Source organism: Bos javanicus, chromosome 25 (genome assembly GCF_032452875.1).
Source record: "Bos javanicus breed banteng chromosome 25, ARS-OSU_banteng_1.0, whole genome shotgun sequence".
NCBI classification, from domain to species: Eukaryota; Metazoa; Chordata; class Mammalia; order Artiodactyla; family Bovidae; genus Bos; species Bos javanicus.
This window is the reverse complement of record NC_083892.1, coordinates 38,470,689-38,497,108: the sequence shown is the minus strand read 5'-3', so window position 1 is coordinate 38,497,108 and position 26,420 is coordinate 38,470,689. Positions and strand designations below refer to the sequence as shown.

The window sequence follows — 26,420 nt, the reverse complement described above, 5'->3', positions numbered from 1 at the left end:
AGGTGGGTAAAAGGTGGATCATGCATTGGGGTGGTGTCTAGCAGTCAGAGTGTGTGTTGTACTTGCATGTAGCACATCCAATTAGCAGTTTTAGATATGAATGGAAAAAATGGATGGAATGAGATGTCATACAAGTAAACAATGCTTATATCAGTTAAAGTTACACACAAACCCTTACAGAAGTTACAATGGTGAGTGCTAAAGGTCCTACCTTTATCAGTGAGTGCCTGTGAGGGAAGGGATGGAACTGGGGTTTGGCATGAAGAAAGAATGGGATCTACACAGAAACCAACACTGATAATATGTTTTGAGCTGAGTAGTACAGTTAACATTGTGCCCAGGACTTCTCCAGAAATACTGAAGACATACACACAGGAAAATTAAAGACTCACACTTAAAATCCTCAATAATGTTTTATTCTGTTCAGTTTTAGCCAGAATTTTATGGCTCAGTTGCCTAAAGGATACCTGTGCCTTTTCTGGCAGAGCTGCTCAGCCAACATCCCCCCACACCTCAGGTCAGCAGCCAATGGGTGACAACTGGTGCTCTAGGTACAGGCTTCTGGGGCAGGCAAGAATCAGACTTCATTCCCATAGGACTGGGCTGTGCATCTCACCTATTGGCCACTGTCTGTAAGAAGGGAGCAGGGCTTACCTTTGTTGTCTCCTGGGCTCAGAGCAGTCTTCCCAGAGGGCTGGTGCCAAAGGCATTTAAAGGCACAAGTACTGGGTGCAGCAACCTGGGGCAGGATAACAGTCAAGGTGAGCAGCAGACATACCGAGAAGCCGGGGAAGGAAGAGGTTGGGAAGCTGACGTGTGTGGGGATAAGAGCTTTTAAAAGCTTCCATGTGCACACTGTATGTGTGCAGGGTGGGACATGACTCAGAAAAGATGTGGAAAGTCCCTATGCACTCACCTAGCAACTCTGTAAGCTGGAAGTGAAGACTAAGGCAGAGTGGAACCAGCCTGGTCAAGCACTAAAGACGTACCCAACACAGAGCCAGCCTGCAAAACTAGGGGAGTGCCGTCACATTGCCTCATGTTTGACTCACATTTGACCTCTGACACATTCCCATTGATTAGTGCTTCCTTCGTTTTTGACCAAGGAGGCCCAGGCTCACCTTGTACACACTGGGTGTGACCTAGACTCAGCTCTTTCTCCAAGGAGTCCTGGTTCTTCGTAGGGGCCAATGTTGGGAACTGACTTTGCTCACCACTCTGGGAGGTGTTACTCAGTGGACAAAGCTATGAAATAAGTAATTTTTTAAATAATATTTTTTGATTCATATTTATCATCATAGGGAGGTCACATGAATTCTTTGATTTCTATGGTTGTCTTATCTCTTAAACTGGAAGTTTTGATTCCTAGTAACTTTTATAATTTCTTTTAGCTTTCTCCTACAATGTACACAAAATAGATTCAAATAAACAGCAATATTATCAGGAAGAAAACTGATGAGTGATTTTATAATTTTTGGCTGTCATTTTTGTCCTCAAACATGTTCCATTAAGGATGTATAATCATAACATAGAGTGCAGAGTTTCTTCAAAGAATCACTTCTTTTGTGTGGTCAAGTTGCCAATTTGATACTAAGTTGATTTCAATTTTAGAATCTTTTTACTTTTGAATATGTAAACCACTCATTTGTTCAAAGTTTAAAAATTCATAAAAAGGTAAAATCAAAGAAACCTTGCTTCCACCCCATCTCCACAAATAACATTCTTGGAGACCCTCTCTCCTAATGAGCTCTCTGATGTACATGAGCTCAAGTTTTCTCCCATGAAATCTCAAAGGTATGACACATACGACTCTACACAGGAATATTTTTCACATCTGCCATTCAGGATACTTCTTGTGTGTGAATCACTTCATATTTAGAGTTGACTTCTTGTAGAAGGATTTCCCATATTATTATATTCATAAGGCTTCCCCCCTGTGGTGTTTCCTGGTGTACTGTGAGGGTTGACTTCATACAGAAGGACTTCTTGCATCTCTTATATTCATAGGGCTTCTCCCCTGTGTGGATTCTCTGATGATTAATGAGGTTTGACTTCACATAAAACCTTTTCCCACATTTCATTACATTTGAAGGGGTTCTTGCCTGTGTGAGTTATCTGATGCACAGTGAGGTATGATTTCAGAAAGGTTTCTCACATTCACTACATTTATAAGCCTTCTCTTCTGTGTGAGTCCTCTGATGCATGGTTAGGGCTGACTTAAAACAGAAAGATTTTACACATTTACTACACCCATGGAGTTTCTCTCCAGTGTGTGTGCTCTGATGTTCAATGAGATGTGATTTCTGGAGGAAATTATTCCCACATTCTTCACATTGATAAGGTTTCTCCCTGTGTGTATTCACTGATGTGAAGTGTGGTGTGACTTCTGAAAGAAAGTTTTACTACATTCTTTACATTTTTAAGGTTTCTGCCATGTGTATTCTCTGGTGCTGAGGGTTGACTTCTCACATTCATTACATTTGAAGTATTTCTCTTCTGAGTGTGTCCTCTGATAAACCAGTTAGGCTTGACTTCATAGAGAAGGCTTTCCCACATACTTTACACACATGGGATTTCTTTCCTGTGTGATTTCTCTGATGACTATTAAGAAGCAACTTCACATAGAATGACTTCTCGCATTCACTGCATTTAAAGGATTTCTCTACACTGTGAGTCTACTGGTGTATAATGAGGGCTGATTTCATATAGAAGGCTTTCCCACATTCATTATATTTGTGTGGTTTCTCCCGTGTGTTTTCTGATGTTTTGTGAGGTCTGACTTTTTGTAGAAGGAGTTCTCACATTCACTGCACCCATGGGGTCTCTCCCTGGTATGAGTTCTTTGATGGACAGAGAGTCAAATTCATAGAGAAGGATTTGCCACACTCATTACATTCATATGGTTTCAACCCTGAGTGAATTTTATGATGTTTAGTGAAATTTGACTTCACACAGAAGGTTTTCCCACACTCATTAGTCATAGGGTTACTTTGCTGTATGAGAGACTTGATGAATAATTTAGGGCTGACTTAGAGCAGAAGGATGTCCCGTATTTAGTACTCTTATAGGGTTTCTTCTCTGTATTTTTACCCTGGTGGAGGTGCAATGCTGATTTACACAGAATAGAAGGATTTTCCACATTCATCACATTTGCAGGGCTTCTCCCCTGTGTGTGTTCTCTGGTGATCAGCAAATTGTGACCTGAGTAAGTTTTCCCACGTCATTGCATTTGAAAGGTTTCTCCCCTGTATGCATCTTCTGATGTTTAGTTAGATTTGATTTCACACAGAAAGATTTCCCACAGTCCTTACACTCCTGTTTTCCTCCCCTGTGGGAATTCTCTGGTGATGGTTGAAGTTTGATTTTGCGTAAGATTTCCCACAATCCTTACACTGGTAGGGCTTCTCTTATGTGTGAGTACTCTGGCTCAGCTTTAGGGCTGAGATCTGAGGGAAGGATTTCTTGCACTCATCACACACATGAAGCTTCTTTTGATGGTCGGTAATGGCTGAAGCTTCTTTTGCTGGTCGGTAATGGCTGACTTCCCAGGGGCTTTGTCACATTCACAGGTTTTCTTTCCTGCATCAGTTCTTTGCTGGATGGTGTCTTGTGCTTTCTGGAAGGTTTCCCCACATTTATTATTGTCACATGGCTCCTCTTGTGTGTTTTCTGATGTTCAGTGAGGTGGGACTCCTGGTAAAAAGATTTCTTGATGTGACTACATTCAAATATTTTCTCTCGTGAGTTTTATGAGGTTAAGTAAGATGGGACTTCTTGCTGAAATTATTCTCATTTCCATGAGATTTGTGGGTTTTCTCTACATTAATTTCCTGATGTTGAAAGAGGGTTGATGTGTCATACTCATTAACTTCAGAGTGATTCTCCTTTGTGCATTTCCTGCTGGATTTGGAGAGCTGACTTGTCACTGGTATCTTGCCCCTCCCTGTTCCTCATAATCCTGGGTACTCTCTTCTGTTTGAGTCTTCTGTGGTGGGATGGTGGCTGCCTCACTGGAGGTGGCTACTCTGCACTCATGACCTTCCACAGGTGGTCCCAAGGCCAAATCTTCTGTTGCGCACAAGGGTCCTCATTATGACTCAAGGGTCTCCCATCTTGGTTATGGTTGTTGGATGCTTCCCAGGATGAGTATCCTCTTGATTATTACCAAGAAGCAACTTCCCACGTATGTTAATTTCATCAGAGTTCTTATCTGAAACATTTGTATCATGCCAGGCTTCCCTGTCCATCACCAACTCCTGGAGCTTACTCAAACTCATGTCCATAGAGCCAGTGATGCCATCCAACCATCTCATGCTCTTCGTTCCCTTCTCCTCCTGCCCTCAATCTTTCCCAGCATCAGGGTCTTTTCCAGTGAGTCAGCTCTTTGCATCAGGTGACCAAAGTATTGAAGCTTCAGCCTCAGCATCAGTCCTTCCAATGAATATTCAGGACTGATATTTAGGAGTGACTGGTTGGATCCCCTTGCAGTCCAAGGAGCTCTCAAGAGTATTCTCCAACACCACAGTTCAAAAGCATCAATTGTTTGGCATTCAGCTTATTTTATAATCCAACTCTCCTATCCATATATGACTACTAAAAAAACCATAGCTTTGACTAGATGGACCTTTGTCAGCAAAGAAATATCTCTGCTTTAATTTAATATGCTGTCTAGATTGGTCATAGCTTTTCTTCCAAGGAGCAAGTGTCTTTTAAGTTTGTGGCTGCAGTCACCATCTGCAGTGATTTCCAAGCCCCCCAAATTAAAGTCTCACACTATTTCCATTGTTTCCCCATCTATTTGCCATGAAGTGATGGGACCGGATGCCATGATCTTAGTTTTCCAAATGTTGAGTTTTAAGCCAACTTTTTCACTCTCCTCTTTCACTTTCATCAAGAGGCTCTTTAGTTCTTCTTTGCTGTGGTGTCATCTGCATATCTGAAGTTATTGATATTTCTCCTAGCAATCTTGATTCCAGCTTGTGCTTCATCCAGCCCAGCATTTCACACGATGTACTCTGCATGGAAGTTAAATAAGCAGAGAGACAATATACAACCTTGACGTACTCCTTTCCCGATTTCAAACCAGTCTGTTGTTCCTTGTCCAATTCTAACTGTTGCTTCTTGACCTGCATACAGATTTCTGAGGAGGCAGGTCAGGAGCTCTAGTATTCCCATCTCTTTAAGAATTTTCCACAGTTTGTTGTGATCCACACAGTCAAAGGCTTTGTTGTAGTCAATAAAGCAGATGTTTTTCTGGAACTTGCTTCCTCTTTCGATAATCCAGCGAATGTTGGCAATTTGATCTCTGGTTCCTCTGCCTTTTGTAAATCCAGCTTGAACATCTGAAGTTCACAGTTGACATATTGTTGACGCCCGGCTTGGAGCATTTTGAGCATTACTTTGCTAGCGTGTGCTAGCGTGTACTTTGCTGCTAGAGTGCAGTTGTGCGATCATTTGAACATTCTTTGGCACTGCCTTTCTTTGGGATTGGAATGAAAACTGACCTTTTCCAGTCCTGTGGCCACTATTGAGCTTTCCAAATTTGCTGGCATACTGAGTGTAGCACTTTCACAGCATCATCTTTTAGGATTTGAGATAGCCCAAATGGAATTCCATCCCCTCCACTAGCTTTTTCATAGTGATGCTTCCTAAGGCCCACTTCGCATTCCAGGATGTCTGACTCTAGGTGAATGATCACACCACTGTGGTTATCTGGGTCATGAAGATCTTTTTTGTATAGTTCTTCTGTATATTCTTGCCACCTCTTAACATCTTCTGTTTCTTTTAGGTCCATACCATTTGTCTTTTATTGTGCCCATCTTTGCATGAAATGTTCCCTTGATATCTCTAATTTTCTTGAAGAGACCTCTAGTCTTTTCTATTTTTTCCTCTTATTTCTTTGCGTTGATCTCTGAGGAAGGCTTTCTTACCTCTCCTTGCTATTCTTTGGAGCTCTGCATTCAAAGAACAGCAAGATATAGCAAGGGTATGGGAGAAGGCGATGGCACCCCACGCCAGTACTGTTGCCCGGAAAATCCCATGGATGGAGGAGCCTGGTGGGCTGCAGTCCATGGGGTCGCTAAGAGTCAGACACGACTGAGTGACTTCACTTTCACTTTCCACTTTCATGCATTGGAGAAGGAAATGGCAGCCCACTCCAGTGTTCTTGCCTGGAGAATCCCATGGACGGAGAAGCCTGGTAGGCTGCAGTCCATGGGGTCGCACAGAGTCAGACACGACTGAAGTGACTTGGCAGCAGCAAGGGCATATCTTTCTTTTTCTTCTTTGCCTTTTGCTTTTCTTCTTTTCTCAGCTATTTGTAAGGCCTCCTCAGACAACCATTTTGCCTTTTTGCATTTCTTTTTCTTGGGGATGGTCTTGATCCCTGCCTCCTGTACAATGTCACGAACCTCCATCCATAGTTCATCAGGCACTCTATCAGATCTAATCCCTTGAATCTGTTTGTCACTTCCATTGTATAATCATAAGGGATTTGATTTAGGTCATACCTGAATGGTCTAGTGGTTTTCCCTACTTTCTGCAATTTAAGTCTGAATTTGGAAATAAGGAGTTCATGATCTGAGCCACAGTCAGCTCCCAGTCTTGTTTTTGCTGACTGTATAGAGCTTCATCTTTGGCTGAAAAGAATATAATCAGTCTGATCTGGTGATGTGTAGTCTTCTCTTGTGTTTTTGGAAGAGGGTGTTTGCTATGACCAATGCGTTCTCTTCACAAAACTCTGTTAGCCTTTGCCCTGCTTCATTCTGTATTCCAAAGACAAATTTGACTGTTATTCCAGGTATCTCTTGACTTCCTACTTTTGCATTCCAGTCCCCTATAATGAAAAGGACATCTTTTTTGGGTGTGAGTTCTAAAAGGTCTTGTAGGTCTTCATAGAACTGTTCAAATTCAGCTTCTTCAGCATTATTGATTGGGGCATAGACTTGGATTCATGTGATATTGAATGGTTTGCCTTGGAAGCGAACAGAGATCATTCTGTCCACCCAGCAATGGTGGGATGAGATTTAGCACTTTCCTGTAGCTCAAATGGTAAAGAATCTGTCTGCAGTGCAGGAGATCAGGGTTCAATCCCTGGGTTGGGAAGATCCTCTGGAGAAGGTTATAGCAATCCACTCCGGAATTCTTGCCTGGAGAATCTCATGGACAGAGGAGCCTGGCAGACTAGTCAGTGGGGTTGCAAAGAGCCAGACATGACTGAGTGGCCTTTGTCTATAAGGTCATAAATAAGAAAAGTTAGGTGTACTTGAAAAAGCTAACACATTTCTCATGTAAATATAATTTATTACATCAGTGATTCTAATTTTTTAGTCCCAAGCTCCTATGATGAAATCCTGAGCATATACTTTCTCTTTTGATCAGAAAAAGGAAAAATAGAAAATATCTGCTACGTTGGAAAATGAAGCATAAAACTATAATGAACACACATAGATTTGCTGTTTTACAAAGAAGACCATCAGAACTTAAAAGAAGAAACTATAGCTGAAGGAAACACACAGATAACTGGTTGATTACGCCAACAAAAACCATGAATAGGAAGTAGAACAAGGAATATGAGTATACATGGATGTCAGAAGACATAGCAGGGGAAATCTTAGGCACGGGATAAAACATTTATGTATTCAGATAGAGCCCACTACCTATAAGCCAATGGGAAAATACGACATAGTACTTGTTCAACATATCCTTACAAAAACACATGATAAAATATTTTTTAAAATATTCACTCCCAATCACAAGTCACAGTCTGACAGGTTTTTACACTCAGTAGTCTGCTTTTCAGCTTTGCTTCCACAAAAATTTAGAAGTCCTCCAGGAAATGTATCTCCCTTTCCCTCTCCCTCTGCTTCTCTCTCTCCCCCTCCTTTCCTCACATACTTTGAAAAAATGATGCCTCTTAAACTCCATTTTCTCCAACACTAAAGTAGTTACTGCCTATATTTTTTTATTAACACACTATGGAAAGAACTAACTTTATCCAATAATACTTGATAACACTGAATTTCAATATATATCACATCATTTTGTTCTTCTCTCCCAACTACATCCTATGCTTCTAGCAGGGTTTATTGTATCTCTACTTGCCTTTGAGTCCCTCTGAGTAGATGTATAGTATCTCAAATAGTATCAGAATTATCTGGAAATTTTTATTTCATACTGCAGTTTAGTTGACTTACAATGTGGCGTCAGTTTCAGGCAGATAACAAAGTGATTCAGCTATACATAAACACATATCTATTCTTTTTCAGAGTCTGTCTCCATATAGGTTGTTACAGAGTATTGAGCAGAGTTCCCTGTACTATATAGTAGGTCCTTGTTGGTTATCTATTTTACATACAGTAAATGTGTGTATATTAATCCCAGCCTCCTAAATTATCCCTCCCCCATTCCAGAATTACCTGGAAATTTTTATTCAAAACATGGAGGATAAACTGTCATAGCCCGGTGTCAATCTATATGCCTTATGAATCAGAATCTGCAAGTAAGTGGCATAGGCCTGTGTACTTAGGAAATGCTTTCTGAATAGACAGTCAAACCTATGAGTATTAATAGATGAGCATATCTGTTATGTATTACCCATCAAATGAAGGAAAAGTTAAAAAAAAAGAGGCCCCACATGCTCTCCGGTGTCACAGTGCATGGTGAGGTCTGAGTCCTTGTCGCTCAGCCACTAACTAAAATGCAAATTCTAAGAGGGGAGAGAGTACAAAGCACTTCAGAACAGGTGTGAACTTGAGCTCAAACATCAACTAGTATAAAACACACAAGCGTTAACTACACACCACGCACAGTCCTAAACCCTTTCTTCAGGGTCTGGAAAGGCAAACCTCAAAAACAGGTGTAGGTGTGGGTAAGACATATGTATGAACTTAACCACAAGTGTTTGGACAACATCAGCAAAAAAGGATGAATATGGCTTGACGTATTTAAGAAGAGGAGTCTTAAGTAATAGAGGGCAGCCCTAGGTTTATATAAGGCCAGCAACAAGACAAAACAGATGCTTTAGATTTTAAAATATATACTTAGAATTAGGAATGAAATAAGGCCTCAGAGAATAAGGTTCTGGTTTTGAGTGAGGTCACTGGAAGGTAAGAATATAAGGTATAGAAGACAGTTTTCAAAAGAAAATTAAAAAGTAAGAGAAACTAGGGAGAGATCAGTACTACATGTGCTTTCTGTGGTCGTCAGATACAGGAGAAGAAAAGTGTTAGAGCCTAAGTAAGTGGAAACAAGGAATGTGAGATTTACATTTTGGAAGAAAAGCTTTCAGGGTTAGTCTCTGCCATACTGACAATGAAAGACCTGTAACACCTCAGGTAAAATGCAGCGTAGAGGGCGGATGAGGCTGAGGTGGAGGAGGTGGAATTTTTCAGTCACTGGGTAAAGCAAAAAGCTTAACTGAGTAACAGATGAGTACTGAGGAAGCGTTAAAGGGAAGGGACATAGGAAGCCTAGTTCTTAACAAACTTCCCAGAAGACAGAGTGATCGAATGATCAGAACTGTTTGCTAAAACATCTTAATTACAATGGCATAATTTTTGGCAAATTTGAGGATAGAAAATGCTATTTCACTGTGATACTTTTTCTCTCTCTGATTACCAACAGAGTTGTAGATATTCTTATCATTTGTGTTTTTGTTTCCCATTTGTGTCTCCTTTTCATGTATCTTGTTCACTTCTCTCTTGGGCTGTTGGACTTTTTCTTATGAATGGTAGGAATTCATTATTTGACAAACTTTTATTAAATGCTAAACACACTATATGAGACAGTGGAAACAGACATGAAAGAAAAAAGACCTTGTTCCCATGAAGCTTACATTCTAGTGAAAGTAAATAAAAATTAAGTAGAATAATGTAAAAAGACTTGTTTATATTTCTATTTGAGAAAAGTGTGTAAGCTCCAGAAGCTCAGGGAAAGTGCTGGTTTATCAGTGTATCTTCAACTCCAAGAGCATGGGTGGCACAGGATAGGAATATTTGCAGAATGAATAAACGAATGCCTGGGCAGGGGCAGGAACTGAAAAGAAAGTAGTCCATGGAGGGAAATGAATACTAGAAAAGGAGAAACCAAGAACAAAGGTCTAAGAAGAGGCAGGCAGGTGGTCGATGCTGGGAACAAGAACGGTCACCTTCCTTAAAAGGCAGGCAGGAAAGGAAAGCACTGGTGTTTTAAGAGGGATGGAAGTACAGTTTGGGTTATCTGAGGCAGGCTGGCTTGCCATTCAGTTACTTTCAAAGGTCTGAGTACCCTGAAGAGTATTACTGACACAGAGACCAAAGGTCCCAGTTTCTGAACCAAGCTACCTGGTCTACATTTCCACTGGCTTTTTTTCCACCTGATAATGGTTAACTCACTGGGACCACTCCAGCCTGGGAATTCTAATGGCCACAGCTCTTCTCCTTGCTCCAGCTTGATGATCACCTCTGGTTTGGCAGTGCAGTACCCTGTGAGTAAGACATGGGGTAAGACTTCTGACAAGCCTCTTGGACATCAGAGCCCCTGAAGGATGAGGAAGGTGCAGGTTCAGGAGTCACGTGAGAAAGGTGCCCATTTGAACCTTTCTTTTGGAAGGTGAGAACAGCAAGCTTTCTGTGCCCAAGCAAACATGTCTGACCCGTAAGATGAACACACTAATATCATAAAGCTTAACCAAGGGCTCATAAGTTTTGGCAGCTAATGAAAGAAAAACAGTGAGGCATTACACAGAGAAGACATCTCACCCACAGAGACTAAGTGGCTGTAGCTCTCCAGCATCACATCCCAGTATAGCGTCCTCTGATACCCGTCAGTTGTCACCACTCATCCCGGGTGAAGTCCACAGTCATGTCCTTGAATGACATGGGTCCTTGGCCAGCACACTTCTATTCAAACCAAAGAGATCAGTACTGAGTGACATGAAAGATGTGCAAAATAATTCTTAACATGTTTTAAATTTACCATAAATATTATACAGGCTGCCAATCTGCACGCTGCTTTGTGGTTATAGATTGAAGTGGTATTGTGATAGGAAAATCCAGATGATGTATTAACTTATTAATTCCAACAAAAACTGAAGTTCCTACCATGCGTCTGAAATTGTCCCAGCTTGCCAAGACTGTTGAGTTAAATCAGTCCTTTTTGTTTGGCCTTCAAGGAGCTTAAAGGAGACAAATTATATCTACAAATACTCTTCCTGTAGTAAGGTATTATTCAGTTCAGTTCAGTCGCTCAGTCGTGTCCAACTCTTTGCGACCCTATGAATTGCAGCACGCCAGGCCTCCCTGTCCATCACCAACTCCCGGAGTTCGCTCAAACTCATGTGCATCAAGTTACCCCATGGTCTGTAGCCCACCAGGCTCCTCTGTCCTCCACTATCTCCCAGAATTTGCTCAAATTCATGTTCATTGAATCGGAGATGCTATCTAGCCATCTCATCCTCTGCCACCCCCTTCTCCTTTTGCCTTCTTTTCTAGCATTGAAGTAATATATACATTCTCTTAATCCACACAATAATGATAAGCTTAACTTATCTTTCTTTCATTAAATGTTTAAATGTAACCAATCTACTGTCTTCTTCCCAGCAGAGAAGAAAGCACTGGGGTATCTTCTGCCTCCACAGGTGGGAGGTGTGGCCACTGAAGACAATGAGGAGCCAGTGAAGACACGCATGCAATCTCTGTCGCAGCCGTAACATTTACATTAAACAGCAACAAGGAGCTTCCCTGGTGCTCACAGGTGGAGAGTCCACTTGCCAATGCAGAGGATACAGGTTTGATCCCTGATCTGGAAGGATCCCACATGCCATGAAGCAGCTGAGCTCATGCACCACAACTATTGAGTCTATGCTCTAGAGCCCAGAAGCTGCAACTATTGAGCCCACATGCCCTAGGGCCCATGCTCTGAAACAAGAGAAGCCACCGTAATGCACACCTCGACTAGAGTAGCTCCCACTTGCTGCAACTAAAGAAAGCCTGTGCAGCAGTGAAGATCCAACACAGCCAAAAAGTAAATGCATGAATAAAATATTAAAAAATGAAATTAAAAAAAAGAAATGATGACATCTTAAAGGTAGTAGAGTCTAGATGCCACCCAGGATGAGGTGAGGGGCAGGAAGGACAGGATGAACCCCATTCTGGTAGCTTTTTATCTGTTTCTACTTTTCCATCTTAATATATGAACAGACTAATAAAACGCCCGGAAATCCACTGGAAAACAAAATAGGGAACAGGGAAGAGAAACACTTCACCTGGCATTTGCTCATTTTCTGTTGTTCTTGGAAGACTGTCCAAACCTAGGAAGGCATTCCTGGAAGAGGAGGAAGAGGCAACAGGATGATGAGAGCTCCTTGATGCTCCACACGCCAGCTGGGTAACTGTGATCCTGGAGAAGGAGAGCAAGGCTAACTTACTGCTTTAACTACTTACAACCCTGCCCACTAACACAGAAACATCTAAAGCAGAATTATTAAGCAAATGATAGTGTCTCAAGATATGATGCCTTCATTAAAACTGATATTGCAGAGGAGAAAACCTAAAGGCTATTTTGTGTAACTGTTTTACTACCAAGATATTAACCCCTTGAGTCTGAGAATCCTCATAGTTTAAGGGATAGGGCCCTTAAACTTAGGTGTTTTGTTTAAAAACAAAACAAAACTGTTTCTTCTAACTTGCTGTTACTCAAAAGGATTTTTTTTTTTTTTAAGGAAACATGTTTCTGTGTGATCATGTGGAAAGCACAAGCCAGGACTTCCATGTGCCTCTTACTGGTTCTTCACCGGTCAATTCCCCCTTCAAGTTTTTTTCCCTTCTGTTAAATGAGACAAAAATACACAATCCTGGCAAACCCTCCAGAAACTACTGCTACTCTTGATTGAGAGTAGTAACAACAGAAAAGCAACTACAGATGCCGGACATGGTTACAAAGCTGACCAGCTTCTGGAAAGGAGTAGTGGAGAATGAAGGGAGGGGAGAATCGCCCAGCACCCCCACCACACCGGCCACATTTCTCATGCCTTCCGTCCCTGTCCCCAGCTCCCTTCTCTCTTCCCCTGAGCGACACACTCCTTTTCTGAGTTTCTGCCGCTGCTCTCCTGGAGCTCGGATGGGGTTCGGATCCGAGCGTGGAAGGCAGGGGGTTTTTCCCGGTGAGGTTCGCGGAGCCCCCTCTTGACCTCGGTAGAGATGCCTTATTCCAACAGAGCCTTGGAGACTGATTCACTTCAGCGGGAAGCTATCTCGGGGCCAGACTCTCTGAGAACACACAGCTACCGGAGGCTCCGGCCGCTCCTCTACAACGGCAGGCCACCCGCGGCTGGAGTGCCCCCGGCCCCGGACAGCTGCGCCGGATAGCGCAGCGAGAGGCAATAGACCACAAATCTAAGAAAACGGGAAACCGCCTGGCGTGCTGCAGTTCGTGGGGTCCCAAAGAGTCGGATACGACTTAGCGACTGAACAAGGGAAACCCGGGATTCAAACCACCGCCGCCTCCAGTCTACGGCACACGGATCCGTATTTGGGCCTAAAGGACGCGCGCCGCGAAGGGGCCACGCCGGGCAGCGTCAGAGCTCGTCTCACCTCGCTGGGATGCGGGGGCCGGCAGTGAGTCGCTCTGTCCTCTGGGCCGCGCTTGGGCAGCCTCGGCGGTTAGAATGGAGACGCCGCAGCCGGCGCGGCATCTTCCCCGAACGCGGCCCTCAGGGGGTCTCCCGAGTCAGGGACGCATCCCAGGCGGCAGTGCCTGTGTCCCCGCCCCGCGCCCCTTCTCGCGGCCTCCGGCCGCCCACGCTCACCAGGCAGCCGACCTCAACGCGCGACCACACGGGGACAGGCAGGAGACCACAGGTACACCCCGCCCGCAACGGACGCGCGCTTGCGCGCAGAGCCCAACGCGGTGAGCAGGAGGCCCTCGGGAGGCTCAGCCCGTTGTGGGCGGGGCCTGTGAGGGCCCGGCCCGGCCCGCGCCCCCACAACATCCCCCTCACTCACAAGGAGCCAGTCCCTCCTCACCTCACCCTCGCCTCTCCTCACCTCCTTCACCTGCCCCTCCCCCTCTAACCGCCTCCTGGATCGCCCCAGCCCCAACTGCTCTGCGTCACCCTTCAGCCCCACCTGGAGGTGAGGGGCCTCCTCGCAGCCACCAGCGAGGGAGAGATTTAACAACACAGGTGAAAAGTTAAATTAGCCCAGCCAAGCAATTTTTAAAAACATGAATGAAAAAGAAGGGAGGGGGCAAATTTTAAGACGCAGTACACGACAATCGAAGGTAAATACAAATGCACACAAATGAAGGAAGGGGAAAGAGCATCTCACACATTCTTCCAGAGATGACCGTCCTGAACCGTTCAGTTCAGTTCAGTCCCTCAGTGTCTGACTCTTTGCGACCCCAGCACACCAAGCGCTCTATCCATCACCAACTCCCAGAGTCCACCCAACCCATCTCCATTGTGTCAGTGATGCCATCCAACCATCTCATCCTCTGTTGTCACCTTCTCCTGCCCTCAATCTTTCCCAACATCAGGGTCTTTTCCAGTGAGTCAGCTCTTCGCATCAGGTGGCCAAAGTATTGGAGTTTCAGCTTCAACATTAGTCCTTCCAATGAGCACCCAGGACTGATCTCCTTTAGGATGAAGTGGTTGGATCTCCTTGCAGTCCAAGGGACTCTCAAGAGTCTTCTTCAACATCACAGTTCAAAAGCATCAATTCTTCTGCACTATGATTTTTCCAGTAGTCATGTATGGATGTGAGAGTTGGACTGTGAAGAAAGCTGAGCGCCGAAGAATTGATGCTTTTGAACTGTGGTGTTGGAGAAGACTCTTGAGAGTCCCTTGGACTGCAAGGAGATCCAACCAGTCCATTCTGAAGGAGATCAGTCCTGGGTGTTCTTTGGAAGGACTGATGCTAAAGCTGAAACTCCAATACTTTGGCCACCTCATTCGAAGAGTTGACTTATTGGAAAAGACTGATGCTGGGAGGGATTGGGGGCAGGAGGAAAAGGGGATGACAGAGGATGAGATGGCTGGATGGCATCACCAACGTGATGGACGTGAGTTTGAGTGAACTCCAGGAGTTGATGATGGACAGGGAGGTTTGGCGTGCTGCAGTTCATGGGGTCGCAAAGAGTCAGACACGACCAAGTGACTGAACTGAACTGAAGCTTTCTTTATAGTCCAACTGTCATATCCATACATGACTACTGGGAAAAAACATAGCTTTGACTAGATGCACCTTTTTTGGTAAAATAATGTCTCTGCTTTTCAATATGCTGTCTAGGTTGGTCATAACTTTCCTTCCAAGGAGTAAGGGTCTTTTAATTTCATGGCTGCAATCACCATCTGCAGTGATTTTGGAGCCCAGAAAAATAAAGTCAGACACTGTTTCCCCATCTATTTGCCATGAAGTGACGGGACCGGATGTCATGATCTTAGTTTTCTGAATGTTGAGCTTTAAGCCAACTTTTTCACTCTCTTCTTTCACTTTTCATCAAGAGGCTCTTTAGTTCTTCTTCACTTTCTGCCATAAGGGTGGTGTCATCTGCAAATCTGAGGTTATTGCTATTTCTCCTGGCAATCTTGATTCTAGCTTGTGCTTCATCCAGCCTAGGGTTTCTCATGATGTACTCTGCATATAAGTTAAATAAGTAGGGTGACAATATACAGCCTTGACATACTCCTTTTCCTATTTGGAATCAGTCTTTTATTCCATGTCCAGTTCTAACAGTTGTGTCCTGACCTGCATACAGATTTCTCAAGAGGCAGGTCAGGTGGTCTGGTATTCCCATCTCTTTCAGAATTTTCCACAGTTTATTGTGATCCACACAGTCAAAGGCTTTGGCATAGTCAATAAACCGTTAGGCGTGTGTATTTCTGACAGTTTTACTATAAAGAAAAAATTCTAAAGGATCATGAGGAGTCAGAGAACCGACCTAAGACAGAGGGTATTTAACACTTTACCACATGGTAAAAGGGCTTGAAGATTGATGGGAAGTAGTCTATGTACTGTGTTTTCTGGGGTTGCAGGAATTGGGTTATCGCTCAGACACGAGCTTATCTAAGGAAATATAAGTACTTAATTATTAACGTTGAACAGTAATATCCTCTGTGCCAAGAAAAGCTACTTACTTGTTTCTCTCTCACACAAACTTGTTTTCCTGGGAAAATTTCCCAGGCAATTCCAAAGGATTTGAAGGTGAAAGTGAGCGTGTTAGTCACTCAGTCTTGTCCGACTCTTTGGGACCCGACTAGGATCCTCTCCATGGAATTCTCCAGGCAATTTAAACCAATGCAAAATGGGAATTACAGGGAATTTGGAGAAATTATCATGCAAGCATCCTATTTAACACTGAAATTAGAATTGGCTTGGCTGTCAATAGGATTCTGGGACTATTTTTTAAGATAAAAATGCACTTTTAAAGAATAGAAAAAACAGATTTCAGAAAAACTAAGAAATTTTACTTTTACTTGCAAGTCATTTGATTCTTATACTTCTCCCCTTTCTATGTAGGTGGTAATATTGCCTGCTTAGTAAGAAATTCCTTTCTTAAAACTTTCCTCTGAGCCTCCATGTTTGTATTGATAACAACAGTAAGAAATAACACATTTTGAGCCCTTACCACTAACAGGCCAAGAGCTGTTATAAGTTTCCACTTGTTTGATACTAACAACACAGCTGGGAGGTAGCCATTCTGTTGAGGCAACAGAGGCACAGTTTTATTGAGGTAGGAGTGACATACAGTGTATTGAATGTGTACAAACTACACAATTTCATAAGTTTGGGCACAAGATATATCTATAAAACCATCACCACATCAAGATATCTCAGTTGGGAAAGAATCCACTTGCAATGCAATAGACCCTGGTTCGATTCCTGGGTTGGGAAGATCGGCTGGAGAAGGGATAGGGTACCCACTCCAGTATTCTTGGGCTTCCCTTGTGGCTTAGCTGGTAAAGAATGCACCTGCAATGCGGGAGACCAGGTTCAATCTCTGGGTTGGGAAGATCCCTTGGAAAAGGGAAAGGCTACCCACTCCAGTATTCTGTCCTAGAGAATTCCATGGACTGTATAGCCCATGGGGTCACAAAGAGTAGGACACATCTGAGCGGCTTTCATTCATCGCTTATATCACATCAAGATAATGAACAGATCAGAGCCCCCAAAGTTTCCTCATGCTCCTTTATAATCCATGCTGCTAAGTTGCTTCAGTCGTGTCCGACTCTGTGCGACCCCATAGACGGCAGCCCACCAGGCTCCCCTGTCCCTGGGATTCTCCAGGCAAGAACACTGGAGTGGGTTGCCATTTCCTTCTCTAATGCATAAAAGTGAAAAGTGAAAGTGAAGTCGCTCAGTCGTGTCCAACTCTTAGCGACCCCCTGGACTGCAGCCTGCCAGGATCCTCCGTCCATGGGATTTTCCAGGCAAGAGTACTGGAGTACTGGAGTGGGGTGCCATTGCCTTCTCCGTTATAATCCATACTTCTTACTTATCCCTAGCGCCCCCTCCCACAAATTCCCAAGCAATCATTAATCTTTCAGTTGCTATAGATGAGTTTGCATTTTCTAGAACCTTTGAATTTTACATGGAATCATATGCCTTTTTTAATGGCATCTTGAAGGCAACAGAATTATTTTAAGGTCCACCAGTGTTGTTGAATGTATCAATATTATATTCCATTTTTATTCCCAAGATGTATTCCACCACATGAACAAACCATTCCCTGTTTACTCATCCACCTGTCACTGGACATTTGAGTGGGTTTCAGTTCATTCATCTTATGTAAATACCTAGAAGTCGAAGAACTGAGTCATATGGTAGATGCATATTTAACAGCTTAAGAAACTGCCAGACTGCTTTACATTCCCACCATTGATGTGTGAGAGTTTACGCAGCTCCACATGCTTGCCATCATTGGCTGTAGTCAGTTTGTTTAGTTACAGCCATTTTCGTAGGTGTGTAGTAGTATCCTATCATGGGTTAAATTTGTATTTTCCTGGGAACTCCCAGGTGGTCCTGTGGTTAAGATGCCATGCTTCCATTGCAGGGGGGGCTCATAGCATTACAGGAGGGGGTCACAGATTCAGTCCTTGGTTGGGGAACAGGGATGCTGCATGGCACAGCCAAAAAAAAATTTTGTATTTTCCTAATGATTGGTAATGCTGAGTTTCTTAATTACATTCATGTAACTAATTACCATCCATATAACTGCTTGAGTGAAGTGCCCAAATCTTTTGCCCATTTTTTAAAATCAAGGTTCTTTGTTTTCCTATTATTGAACTTTCTGAGTTCTTTTTTTAGAAGTTGAAATGCATAATTAAATTATTAGAGATAATCAGTAAACCTTTACATCCACTACTAGAATATACACAGTCAGCAGAATTCAGTGCTTACAGGCTGTGAATATAATGCAAAACAGTAAAGAATAGCTGCTGAGTTAATTAAATATTTCCACTTTTATTAATTGTAATCATTTAAATTGAAAAGGACTGTATTTGGTGTATAATACATTTAATTAGTTCATATATTTATGAACTATTTATTATCATTCTGCTGTCAGATTATTTTTATTGTTGGGACTTTTTATTTAATTGAACTATGTTTCTGGATATAACTCCTGTATCAGATATGTGACTTGTAAATATTTTCTCCCAGTTTTATCATCCTCTTAACAATGTCTTTTGAATTTCTTGATTTTACTAAAGCTTAATTTATCATTTTTTCTTCTATGGATCTTCTATCTAAAAAACATTTGCCTAACCAATTGTTCAGAAAATTTTCTCCTCTGGGGACTTCCCTGACAGTCCAGTGGTTGAAAAGCTCTGTGTTTCCACTGCAGGGGGAATGGGTTTTATTCCTGGTTGGGGAACTAAGATCCTGCGTGCATTGTGCTGTAGCCAAAAAGGAAAAAAAAAAAGAAAAATTTCTCCTGTGTTTTATCAGAAGCTTCATGGTTTTAGGTTTTACATTAAGTATACGATCTATTTGGGTGGATTTTTGTACCTTGAGGGAGGTGTAGATCAAAATACAATTTAATCCAAGATTCTATAGGAATTCAGAAGAAGAAAACAGAATGATGGAAAGGCAAAGTTATACAGTATTGTCTAAGAATTTTCCAGATTTTATGAAATGTGTCATCAAGCCAGAAAACAAAATCGGTTCTGTAAATTTTCAAAATCCATATTTCCTCATTAGACTACTGTCTTTTATTATTATTATTATTTGCGGGAGTTCCTCAAATACTTTAGATATTGCAAATATTTTTCCCCTCTGATATCTAAGTTTATCTCTAGAACGCTTCATAATACAAATTTATAAATTTTGAAGCAATCAAATTCATCTTTTTTTTTTTGTCTCATGGCTATGATATTGGAGTTTTGTTATTTCCTACCCTGAGGTCACAAAGATATCGCCTACATTTTGTTCTGCTAATATTATGGCTTTACTTTTATATTCAGGTCTTTAATTATTTGGCATGCACTTCTTGATATGAGGTTAAGCAGGGATCCAGTATCATCAGCCAATTGCCTTAACATCATCTGCTGAATAGTCTGTGCTTTCCTCCTGTTGGTAAGGTAAGTTGCTCCCTCTTTACTATTCCTCTCCCACAGAAATTTATCAAGGCTCTCAAAAACCTCAGCTGAAAATTTTATTAAAATTGCATTGAATTTGCAGATGAATTTGGGGAGAATTGACATCATTCCTTCCAAGTGCATCGAAATACCACTTACTAGAATTGCTGGATTATAATAACAAATGCAACTGCAGAGAAACACTGCTGATATTTGTAGGTTGTATGACCTCTTCTATAAGTTCTAGTATTTTACCAATGGGTTCTTATATTTTTCCGGATCATGTTATCTAAGAATAATGATATTTTTTCTCTCTTCCATTGAAAACCTTATATCACCTTTTCCCTTGCATGGGCGCTCCAGCACTGTGTTAAATTATAGCAGGATGGTGAACACACTTGTTTCCAGTTGATATACCCAAAGCAAAGGGCTTCCTATCTTGGAGAAATAGTTTAAGTCAAGCAGGTTGACAAGCACTAGGGAAGACTTTCTGTCTCAGAAAATTCTTAAGCCTTCTAATCTAAATGATGGGTTCCAGCCTTTGCCAAGGGCAAGGTTCTGCTTGGTCAGAATTAGGGAAAGAAAAAAATCAAATCCTTATTTCCCTTAGTCACAAACCTATTCATTCACTGGGCATTTCATCCGAAATGTGTACCATTTTTTCCCTTGTCACACTGGCATCAAGGCAGAGGTAGGTCTTAGGTAATAATCTTCAGATCAGAGGGATACAATTTAGTCCCGTGGAGAAATGTATCCGAGAAATGTATCCAAAAAATGTGGATTGATTCATGACCCAGGTCAAATTTTCCTCATCTGTTTTGCTTTGTGGACAGGAAACTCTTATGCCTACACTCTGTTTATCAATGCTTATTAAGAATCTGCCCACACCTATTAGGATAGCTATAGTTTTTTAAAGGAAAACAACAAGTGTTGGTGAAGATATGGAGAAATTAGAACCTGCACGTGTTGCTGGTGGGAATGTAAAATAGTGCAGCTGTGTTGGAATACAGTTTGGTGGTTCTGCAACAAGTTAAACAGAATTACCGTGTGAATTCCAGCAATTCCACTCCTAGACTTTACCCAAAAGATCTGAAACAGGGACTTACACAAATACTTGTACTTGAGTGTCCACAGCAGCACTACTGACAATAGTCAAAAGGTGGAAACAGTCCACATCAATGGATGAGTGGATAACTAAAGTATGGTCTATACACACAATGGAATATTACCCTGCCTCAGAAAGGAAGAAGGTGCTGATACACACTACAGTGTGGGTGAGCTTTGAGAACATTGTACTAAGTGACATGACCACACGACTGTGGTCACATGTTGTTTAATTCCATTTATATGGAATTAATTTAAATATTTAAAGTTATTAAATTCTATTTAAATATCCAGAACAGGCAAATCTATGGAGAGAGAGTAGATTGGTGATTGCTGCGGTTTGGGAGGGGGAACCAGGAGTGACAGCTTAACAGGTATGGGGTTTCCTTTCCAAGTGATAAAGATGCTTAAAACTGGATGGAGGGGGTTGTGCACAATACGGTGAATGCGCTGAATGCTGCTGAGCTCTTCACTTCAAAATGGTTAATGTGATGTAAATTTTACCTCAATTAAAACAAAAAAAGAAGAAGAAAGAATCTACATGTGATTTCTACTGCAAGGGTCCAGAACATTAGGAGGAATGTCTGGATGAAGTATATATGGTCCAGTGGGAGAAGAATAGATGTGTTCTGACCTCTCTAGGGTTCCTTAGTTTTCCAATGACACTCGCAGAAGAGATACTCCAAGTCTCTCAGATACACAAACAGATCCAGAACCTTCTATGTACGGCAAGTGCAGTATTTGCTGGTCTTTGGCATAGAACTTCACACATGGTCTCAGCAGGGCTGACATATTTCAACATTGTGGACCAGTCACACCCCACAAATTCTGGGATCCACAAGCAACTTTTTAGGGGGTTCCCCATTGACGACCAAGGGTAAGGATATGGTGAGTGGGCATATATACCCCTTCTCACTCTGTCTAGTGTGTTTTTCCATACCACTGAGGCTACAAAGCTAAAAACTTCATTTCCCAGACTTCCTTGCTGCTAGGGTTCTCGATTCAAGCTAGGCTCTACCAGTTAGATGTGCTTGTGTGCGATTTGGTGATGGAAAAAGTAGAGTGGTCTTCCTATTGCTTCAAGCACTGTGCTGGGAAACACACTCAGAGTGGGAGCAAGATCCTGGTTCCTCCCTGATCCAATTTGTGCCTTAAGACCATTCACTTCATACCTAAAGTTGTCTGTTCCCAGTCAGTGTTCATTTTTACATTCTGACTTGCCTTTCCCCCCAGCCCTGTTCTTCCATGCCTGACTACTTGGTCATGATTACCACTCTGTCAGTTTCCCCCTGTTCCACAGAAACCTCCTTCCTGAAGCTGTCCATCCTCTAGCTCAAATCGGACTGGTGTGTAGCTGTTGGTCTGGGGAGCTCTTTCTCATGGACTGGCTCTGCTATTTCCTACATTCCAAATCTTTTTCTTTCTTCAGTGATTCTTTTCATTTCTCACGTGGCTCTGACAGGGTAATAGGCAGGAAGGCCAGGGGTCTCCAAACGGAGGAAATAGGCTGCAAGTATCAGACATTTTTTTAATCTCTCTCTTAAGCTCCAGGAGGAAACAAACTACTAGCGTTAGATTTTTCCCTCCTTCTCTATACAAATTTAAAAAGAGATTTCTTTTTAAAATTATGTGTTGCCATGACAACACCTGGTTCCACCTGAGCTTAACTTTCTCAGACCTTGAGATGGCATCACCGACTCAAGGGACATGAGTTTGAATAAGCTCCAGGAGTTGGTGATGGACAGGGAAGCCTAGCATACTACAGTCCATGGGGTCACAAAGAGTCGGACGTGACTGAGTGACTGAACTGATGACGACACCTGGTTCTACCTGAACTTAACTTTTCTCAAACTTTGAGATAACCAATGCATTTTTCTTATGGAAATGTTTGTCTTAAGCTATGTTAATTAACCGTGTATTTACCCTAGACTCTGTCTTCAAGTCTGTTCACCTAAGACTCAGAACCGACTTGACAAATCAGTATGTTTTACTCATGCAAATGTTCTCTTAAGCCATGTTAATGAGACTGTATTTGCTTGGAAACCTGCCTTTCTTCAAGATTCATGTCAATCATTTTATGGCCCCGGACAACTCACCTTGTGCCAATGTTATCTCAAAATGTGTGTTGTGGGTGAGGGAACTGATGCCAGTCTGAGTTTTGAGACATTTCCTTTCTTTAATTAGCAGACTGCTAGCAGCTATATAACATCCAGCTGAAGACTAGCAGGGAGGCATTCTTTCTGCCACCTGCTGATGTCTATGTCAGAAGCTTTCTCTGTCTCTCTTATACTTTAATAAAACTTTATTACACAAAAGCTCTGAGTGATCAAGCCTTGTCACTGGCTCCAAATAGAACTCTTCTACTCCAGAGGCCAAGAATCCTGGCGTCTTTCATGGCTCAGCAATAACCTTTCAGTTCCCAACCATAGTGAATGGATGGTAAAGTTTCTGAATTCTTGCATGTCAAAAAATATCATTATTTGTGCTCATAAGCAGAAGAGCTTGTCTGGGTATTGAATTCCAGGTAGAAAATTATTTTTTCCTTAGGGGAAAAAAAATCAACCTAGTAGCACTGAACACCCCAGCACCCAAACTGTGGTCCCTAAATATCACTCCCCTCTAAAGGAATCAGGGCTTTTGGAGAAAAGGCTAACTAGACGTTTTGGGTAGGAAATTTTCAAGGTAAGCCTGGCACATCCTGTCATATAAGGAAGTAAGGAAGCTATTAATGATTGTTACTGTTGAGTAAAAGGACATTGGAGCCAACTTCAAGAGGCTCCAGTTAGCTATAGATGAAACAATTTGAGCATTAATAAGAACAGTAAAAAATGAAAAAAGTACTAAAGTTTAGATAACTCAAAAGGAAAACAATAGTAACTGCAATGGATTAAAATGATTCTCAAAAAATCATCTCTTTGAAACCTGTGGAGGATGCTAAAGAATCAAGTTTTTTTAAAAATTGATAAAAAAATCCACTCCGAGTAGAATAGTGGTTGCCAGAAATGGGGAAGGGGGAAATGGGGAGATATTGGTCAAAGGGTAAAAACTTCCAGTTATAAGTTCTGGGGATCTAATGTATACATGGTGATCATAGTTAACGACACTGTAGTGTAGACTGGAAAGTTGCTAAGAGAGTAGATCTTACATGTTTTCATCACAAAAAATAATAATGGTAACTATGTGAGGTGATTGATGTGTTAATATTGTTAACCTTATTGTAACAATTTTGAAATATATATGTGTATCAAATGATCACATTGTACACTGTAAACTTACACAATGTTATATGTCAATTACATCTCAGTGGAACTGGGAAAAAATGAAAATGCATTAACTTATTTTAAAAAGAAAGAGTCAAGCTTTTTCTTTTTTCTGCCTTTCCTACACAAATTGTTCCTCGAGTTACAAAATAGTTGATAATGGAAAGCTTCTATTTGAGGAAGCAAGCAGCTAATACATGAGAAAGAAGTGGTCAATTATTGCCATTGTAACCCCTAGTGAATTATCAGATCTGAGCACTAATCATCAATAGTGCTAATGTCACACTAGGAGAGACATCCAGACCTGTGTGTGCTTCCTGGTGGAAGTACACACCACCAATGAAGTAGTCTTTGGATGGGGCATGGTAAGGAACATGAATCGGATTCATTTTCAAAAATGTAGGGTAAACATATTAATGACATGACACATCCACATGCAGTAAAGTCCAGACTGTGGGAACCACCACAGGACAAAAGAGCTCATCTTCCCAACAAATAAATTCCAGGAGGAAAAAAATAAAATTTGGGGACCCTCAAGATTAAGAGAGACATAAGAAACATATCAACAAGTTGCGATATATGAACCTTATCTGGATCCTGACTCAGACGAATTATTAAAACACACAGACACACTTACAAGACAGCAACATCTGAACACTGCATGATATTGAACAATTATTGTCAGCAACTTTAGGCATTAAAATGGTATTGTGGTTTGTGTTTCTTCAAGAATCCTTACCTTTTTGATTTAAGGTAATCCTTACCTTACCTTCCTTACCTAGACTCAAATAGCTAACAGATGACATGATAAGGCGGCATCCCAGGTGGCACGAGTGGTAAAGAACCCACCTGCTAATGCAGGAGATGTAAGAGACGTGCGTTTGATCCCTGGGTGGGGAAGATCCTCTGGTTGAGGGCATGGCATCCCACTCCAGTATTCTTGCCTGGAGAATCCCATGGACAGAGGAGCCTGGTGGGCTACAATCTATAGGGTCTAAAAGAGTCAGACACGACTGAAGTGACTTAGCACTCACTCACAAGCAGCAGCAGCAGCACAACATGGTAAGATGTCAAGAATTTGTCTTAAGACAATCAAGGCACTGGAAGAGAGAGTGGTCAGTAGGAGTGTAGGTGAAGCAAGTTTGGCCAGAAGTTAACAATGACTTAAGGTAGGTAATGGGCACAATTCATTCAGTATACTGTTCTTTCAAGTTTTGTATATATTTGAAATCTTCCAGAATAAATCTCAAAATAAAAGGAGTAATTCCCAGAAGAAGGTTGCAGGGTTTACTTCAGTTATGTTAATGAGAAATCTGTATGTCAGTGTATTTCTGTTTTTCTACAGGGGACTGAATTTTTTCCTCTCTAGAAAATTTTAAAATCAATATTTGTTAGAAGTCTATATTTGTTGTCCTGGATTTTCACAAGAAAGCATCTAGCAGTAGAGTCCCTTCACTCTGCTCAGCACTTGGTGTACCCTTTCATTCTGAAGACCCAGGTCCATGACCACTAGGAAATTATTGTCTGTTATTTCTGTTAATTTGTTCAATTACCGTTTTTTTTTTTTTTCTTTCCTTATGGAAGTTCTACTAGTTTGATGTGGAGACTCTTGGTGGGTTTGCTTCATCTGGCAGGATTCTTTCAAATGTCTGGTGGCCCTTGGTTGTCCCTTCTTGGTTGAATAATGTTGATAGAAATGCAGGAATATCTCTGCACATCTAAGGATTTCTGGAGATACACAAATGTTTCACACATGACAAGGTTCCCTTTAGGAAGAGTAGGGAGTGGGTGACCACCCTGCTGAGGGTCTTAAATAAAGATGGCCTTACTCTGGGACTCAGCAGTGGCCACAGGACAGGAAAAGGTCAGTTTTCATTCCAATCCCAAAGAAAGGCAATGCCAAAGAATGCTCAAACTACTGCACAATTGCACTCATCTCACATGCTAGTAAAGTAATGCTCAAAATTCTCCAAGCCAGTCTTCAGCAATACGTGAACTGTGAACTTCCTGATGTTCAAGCTGGTTTTAGAAAAGGCAGAGGAACCAGGGATCAAATTGCCAACATCCGCTGGATCATGGAAAAAGCAAGAGAGTTCCAGAAAAACATCTATTTCTGCTTTATTGACATGCCAAAGCCTTTGACTGTGTGAATCACAATAAACTGTGGAAAATTCTGAAAGAGATGGGAATACCAGACCACCTGACCTGCCTCTTGAGAAGCCTATATGCAGGTCAGGAAACAACAGTTAGAACTGGACATGGAACAACAAACTGGTTCCAAATAGGAAAAGGAGTACATCAAGGCTGTATATTGTCACCCTGCTTATTTAACTTCTATGCAGAGTACATAATGAGAAACACTGGGCTGGAGGAAGCACAAGCTGGAATCAAGATTGCAGGGAGAAACAGCAATAACCTCAGACATGCAGATGACACCACCCTTACGGCAGAAAGTGAAGAGGAACTCAAAAGCCTCTTGATGAAAGTGAAAGTGGAGAGTG

General features: G+C 41.9%; 1 protein-coding gene and 1 long non-coding RNA gene across 2 annotated transcripts in view; one reads left to right on the top strand and one right to left on the bottom strand.

The window, feature by feature from the left end:
• ZNF12 (zinc finger protein 12) overlaps positions 1-22,974 on the top strand; it is a 35,384-nt gene extending 12,410 nt beyond the window's left edge. Inside the window, exons 3-5 of the transcript XR_009733622.1 lie at positions 11,583-13,838; positions 19,442-19,558; positions 19,659-22,974. The gene's annotated coding sequence lies outside the window, so the exon portion shown is untranslated. The remainder of the gene's footprint in view (positions 1-11,582; positions 13,839-19,441; positions 19,559-19,658) is intronic.
• On the bottom strand, positions 118-11,584 carry LOC133238776 (uncharacterized). Its single transcript, XR_009733624.1, has 3 exons — positions 10,740-11,584; positions 10,374-10,463; positions 118-739 (listed from the first exon to the last, which is right to left on the bottom strand). It is a non-coding gene; the product is annotated as an uncharacterized LOC133238776 (long non-coding RNA).
• Positions 22,975-26,420: the final 3,446 nt, after the last annotated feature.